This window comes from Carettochelys insculpta, chromosome 3 (genome assembly GCF_033958435.1).
Source record: "Carettochelys insculpta isolate YL-2023 chromosome 3, ASM3395843v1, whole genome shotgun sequence".
Lineage (NCBI taxonomy): Eukaryota > Metazoa > Chordata > Testudines > Carettochelyidae > Carettochelys > Carettochelys insculpta.
This window is the reverse complement of record NC_134139.1, coordinates 109,398,254-109,404,573: the sequence shown is the minus strand read 5'-3', so window position 1 is coordinate 109,404,573 and position 6,320 is coordinate 109,398,254.

Below are 6,320 nucleotides of genomic sequence, written 5' to 3'. Positions count from 1 at the left end.
CTCAGAAGAAGGTGGCCATTGGCATTCATGTTACCAACACCATGATGCCCCAGCACCCCTTTCCAGGTTCTACAGTCCTTGCCAACCCTGGTGTTGAAGTCACCCAACAGGAGAAGCTTGTCACTAGGAGGAGGTGCTTTCACAAGATGGTCAAGGTCCTCATAGAAACTTTCTTTTGCTTCATTGCTGCTAGTCAGTGTGGGGGTGTAATCGCTGATAACTGTAACGTGAAGAGAGGTGTTGAAGGAGAAGCGGAGCTTGATCAGAGGCTCACTGATGCAAGTTGGTAGGTCAGAAAGCTAGTACAGAAGTGATGCCTTGATGGCAAGTCTCACTCCATGGATTCTGTCTTCATTTTCTGGCCTGCCTTTCCAGAAGAAGGTGTAACCTCCGTTTGGTTTGCAGATGGATCCTTCCTCTGCCAGTCTGGTCTCACTCAGGGCAGCTATGTCAATGTTATAATGTGCCAGTTCTCTTGCTACGAGGGCCGTTCTTCTCTCAGGCCTCATAGCATTCTCCCTGTCCAAGAGGGTGCAAACATCATCTTTCTTTTCACTGTTTTTCGACCGCTGTGAGGGTAAAACTGCCAGCTACGGGACAAGCAATTTTTGGGACACCTTTTCTAGTCTCCTCCCTCATTTTGAGGGTGAGCAGTGCTGTTTCTAAAAAGGCCTGCTCAGTCACCTGGGATGCTGCCGAACTCCTCTGTCATCCCAGGGTCATAGTCGAGCAGCCAAAGTCCACAGGCCGCCTATGTGCAGGTTTGGAGCTATGACTCCCAGTGGTCACCTCCACCTGTCGCTTCGCCCCTCCGCCATCGCCGCAGGACTTTGAGGTAGACAGAAGTGATGAGAACGTGCAAAGAACCTGTGCAGGAGAATGTTTAAAGTGGAAAAGCCATTGCACAGGGGCAGTTCCACTCTCTCGACTTCAGAAGCCTGGTTCCAGTGGTATAAAAAGTCGTCACGTCTGCAACTTCCTAGGCTGCAGTGGATGGCCATGCCATCTTTGGTGCCTTGTCGTGCCCTTCACTCTCCACAGAGCTTTGCAGAACCTCCTTCCTGGTCGTTGGATCTTGTTGTTGATCTCATCCGTCCAATCTGCTGGGGCCGGCTTTGTATTCTGGGATAGGCAATTCCCTATCTCACCGCAGGTTTCAGACCTGCCAGCTACCTTCACCTGGTTTAGCCCGCCTGTCGAAGCAGTTTTTAGAGTGTGGCCACTGCATGCTACAGCTTCTTGGAGCCACAGGTGAGAGCTGGGTGCCAGGTGGGGACCAAAGGTGCACAAACTGCCCCCGAAGGGACACGAAAAGTCCCCACACCAGACGTGCTACCCCTCCCTGGACAGCCCATACACCCCACGCCGTACTAAATTCACGCGGTAGTGAATCGAGAATTGCCTCTCCCCTGTTGGGTTCCTGTGCTAACTGCTCCAAGAAGCAGTCATTTAAGGCATCGAGAAACTTTATCTCTGCATTTTGTCCTGAGGTGACATGCACCCAGTCAATATGGGTATAATTGAAATCCCCTATTATTATTAAGTTTTTTATTTTGATAGCCTCTCTAATCTCTCTTAATATTTCAAAGTCACTATCTCTGTCCTGCTCAGGTGATCGATGATATATCCTTACTGCTATATTTGTATTAGAGAATGGAATTACTATCCATTCCATCTGTGGAACATTTTGATTCATTTAAGATTTTTATTTCATTTGATTCTACATTATCTTTCACATACAGTGCCACTCCACCACCTGCACAACCTATTCTGTCCTTCCAATATATTTTATATCCCAGTATGATTGTGTCCCACTGATTCTCCTCATTCCACCAGGTTTCTGTGATGCCTATTATGTCAATCTCTTCCTTTAGTACAAGGTACTCTAGTTCACCCTTCTTATTAGTTAGACTTCTAGCATTTGTGTAGAAGCACTTTAAAAAATTACCACCATTTATTTGTCTGCCCTTCCCTGATATATTAGATTATTTTACATGTGAGTGTTTCCTGTCTGATCTGGCACGTTATATCATCTCCCCTCCCCTCTTTCTAACTAAAACCTAGAGAATATCTATCAATGGACTCTCTTCTAAGAGAAGTCTCTGTCCGATCCACGTGCTCCTCCACACCAATCAGCTTTCCCCCATCTTTTAATTTAAAAACTGCTCTATGACCTTTTCAGTGTTTAGTGCAAGCAGTCTGGATCCACCTTGGTTTAGGTGGAGCCCATCCCTCTGTATAGGCTCCTTCTACCCCAAAAGTGTCCCCAGTTCCTAATAAAACTAAACCCCTCCTCCCGCCACCATCGTCTCATCTTCTCATTGTGACTCTGAGGTTCTGCCTGCCTACCTGGCCCTGCATGTCGAACAGGAAGCATTTCTGAGAATACCACTGTAGAGATCCTGGATTTCAGTCTCTTTCCTAGCAGCCTAAATTTGGCCTTCAGGACATCTCTCCTACCCCTCCCTATGTCATTGGTGCCTACATATGCCACAGCCACTGGCTCCTCCCCAGCACTACACATATGTCTATCTAGATGCCTCAAGAGATCCGCAATCTTCGCACCAAGCAGGCAAATCACCATACAGTTATCCTGGTCATCACAAAACCAACTATCTATGTTTCTCGTGTTTGAATCACCCACTACTAACACCTGCCTCTTCCTAACAACTGACATTCCCTCTCCCAGAGAGATATCCTCAGTGCGAGAGGATAATATAACATCCTTTGGAAGGCAGATCCCAACTATGGGATGAATTCCCGCTGCTTCCATTGACTGCTCTCTTCCCCTGAGCCTTTCGCCCTCCTTAACAGCTCTGAGGTTGTCAGACTGGAGATAGAACTGTACTACAGTGTCCCAAAAAGCCGCGTCAACATATCTCTCCGCCTCCCTTAGCTCCTCCAATTCAGCCAGCCTGGCTTTCAAAGCCTGAACTCAGTCTCTGAGGGCTAAGACACACATATATACCACCCACCCACAGGGCAGGTAATCATATGTTACACTTGATGCAATAAACAGGATGGCCCTCACTCTGTTGCTAGGCTTCTACCTGCATTTTCTCCTGGAATAAATTTGATTATATATGGGGCTTTTATTTAAATGTTTGGGATATAATTTTATAAAAGTTTTACATCTACAGGTGGTCAGAAGTAACTAGTGCCCTCTAAGCACCCCCTCTAAACTCCCCTCTCAAAACTCCCTCCTATTAGCAAATGCCCTGGTTGCTTATTAGAAGGGTTTATAAAGCTCTGGCCTTCCTGATAGTCCCTCCCTCTGGCTCTGATTTGCTCCCTCTGGCTCTGGCTACAGCTCAACCAATGAGCAGAGAGTTTTTGATTTCAAATCCTAATTAAGGCTCTCATCTTCCAACTGCCAACCTGAGCACATGGCCTTTCAAACAAACGAAAAAAAACATAGCTCAGCACTCAAAACAAATCAACAAATGCAAGCCCTGGACCCCTAAACAAACACCCACACACTCCAGACAGTCATTTACCCCAAGGTGCTGTAAATTGCTCCCTCCTTCACCAGAAGAGCTCCTCTGAAAACTCCTTCCTGTTAGCAAACGCCCTGTTCGCAAGCTCCCTGGTCGCTTACAAGCATGGTTTATGATCCCAGTCAACTGTTAGATGGACAGCGTGTACAGAGATGGAATTCCCTGAGAAATGTTAAGGTGAGTTCTACTCTTAAAAGTGATTCTGTGAGAGTGGTTTTGTGAGGCTTCATTTTTAATTGCATTGATTTCCTTCCATGCCAAACGTGTTCAGTTTACAACTTCAAATTTCCTTCCCTGAAAAAACTCATGTTGAGATCTCAGACTGGAAACAGGCCTAGTCTTCTTTATGGTCAGTAATGAAGATTCTTCCAGCCAAACTGTGCCTTTGGTGATACTGTTAGAACAGTCTTCCTGATTGCTCCAGAAGTATTATGGTCTGTGCTCCTGGGGGATGGTGGGGGTGGGAGTGGGAGTAGAAGTAGCAAGGACTGGCAGAATTGCTCCCTCTGCCACATGAATTGTTAGCATTTTATATGAATTGCAATTCATTAAACATTGCAGCTTAAGCATTATTATTAAGTAATGCATCCATATGTGCTGTACATGGTTTAATAATTTTGGTGATGAAAAATGATGCATATGCGAGCAGAAAAATGAAACAGCAGAAATAATGATGCCTTTTCACACTATTCTCTCCTTGAAACACTGCAGATTGTAATGGTTTGCAGCAGCAGAACTACAGTTTTTAATCCTGTATGGATCACCTGATCTAATCCACTCCCTCACCCTGGCCCGACTGTACTTACTTTAGAGAAATCCTGTGGCTGGGCCAGTTCTCACTTTAAATCAGCTGTGTTTCTTGCTGTTGATTTGATCTGATGTTTTAAATAGAAAACAAAACTTTCACAAATCTATTGAAAGCTGCAGCTGGGCTTGACACTCTACAGAAAAGGTTGCCAGTTTAAAAATAGAAACTTGGTCTACTCATGGATTAATTTCTATCCTAATCCACTAATACACTGTGCCACATAGCTCCACTGCCCACACACAGACTGTGTACAAACAAGGTTAAAGCCAGTGCAGACATATTATTATTTATTAAACTGTACTTCTTCCCTATCCACATATGAATACAGCTTTAAAATGAACAAATAATACAAAAACATTCCATATATATAACATTATAGATATGACATTCTAAAAATGTTCTGGCGTTCAATCCATTGCTCATAGAAGTCAATAGAAAGACTCCTGTTGAGACTGGATCAGGCCCACAATAAGCATTCGTTTGTTGTAGTCCTATAATTTTTTTTCTCTTTGAATAGATACAATGCTAAAAGTGGTGAGTCATGATTAGCCTCTAAACATACCTGTGTGTCCTTCAGAAGAGCTAAATACATGTTGTTTGGTGAATCCTACAGAATTTTCACTTTTTGCTATATGTACACTCATGCATCTGTACACAGCTTAGTACTCTAAAGCTGCGGTTCTCAAAGGCTACAGCTACACTGTACCATAACTCAAATTGCGTAAGGTATTTCAAGTTACCTTATTTCAAACTTGGTGCCATCCAAACAGCACCAAATTTCAAAATAAAGAGCTATTTCAAGGTTTCCGCCACCTGTCTCATGACAAGGGGGTAGTAGAAATGGAATACTGTGCTCAAAATAGCCCTGCTACTTCAAGTGGGGCATTTAGCCCTGGACTTGCTATTTTGGGATACATTTGAATCCCGAAATAGCAACAATAGTCTAGCCATAGCCAAACTTTTTTGGTCATGCCTCCCTTGTTCGTGAGTGTTTGGAGTTGTTTACATACCTTCCGCAACATACAAGTACATCTGTCAATTAATAAAATCAACATGCAACTCTCATTAAATATTAAAAGCAGTAAGGCATTCATTCAAACAGAGTCAATAATCCATTGCAATAAGAACAAAAGCAAAACTGTGATTGTGGTTGACCCTCACAGTTAAATGTGCACATTATGTCATAGCACATGGATTAATGTACAGATGGCAGTGACTTGTATAATGCTATGCAACCTTAACCAAATCTGTCAGAAAGCACAGCACCATCTGAGGACCTGATATATCTTGAGGAATCAGCTATGCTAGTTATTCAATGCTGAGAGTAAAATGTGCACAGTAAATTTTTGTCCCTAAAGCTTCTCATGTCTTCCCCTACACACTCCTGAATACATTTCATGCCCCCTAGAAGACCTCTCTGAGTTTGAGAACCTCTGCTTAAAGCAAATGTGAGCATTTGCTATGCTCCAGTCTTGCTGCCATTACTCAGACAAAATTCAGGCCAAATTCACTCTGTTTCTCAAATCAAGTCACTGAAGTTGCATGTAAAATGAATATGGCTCACTGGGAATCATGCTTAGCACGAAATGCAGGATCAAGCCTAGTCTATCTATAGGTGAAGATTGATGTCAAGGCAGTGCTGTGTTTTTTAAATAATTACAAGCTACGGGCTACGTCCTAGTGATTGATCATGTATCTGGTACAATACAGGGTGTGAGAAAAGGGATGGGTGAAAAAACGCTGATAAGTTACTTTTGCCTTTCTCCATTCTAGCACCACCAAACAATAGTGGCTCAGAAGTGGAAATTAGAGCACCCTTAGGGCTGCTCTGTCATGCATTCTACTCCCTATGCTCCTTCCCCCATGCCTGGTCCTGAAAACAGGGATCATCTGGAGGTTGTTGCTCACTCAGTTGTATATACTTCCTGTGTTGAGGACTGCAAAATGTGGTAATATAGACGTGGTTAAACTAGGCCTATGCTATTCAGGGATTCCCCTGCATGAAGGAGACCCAG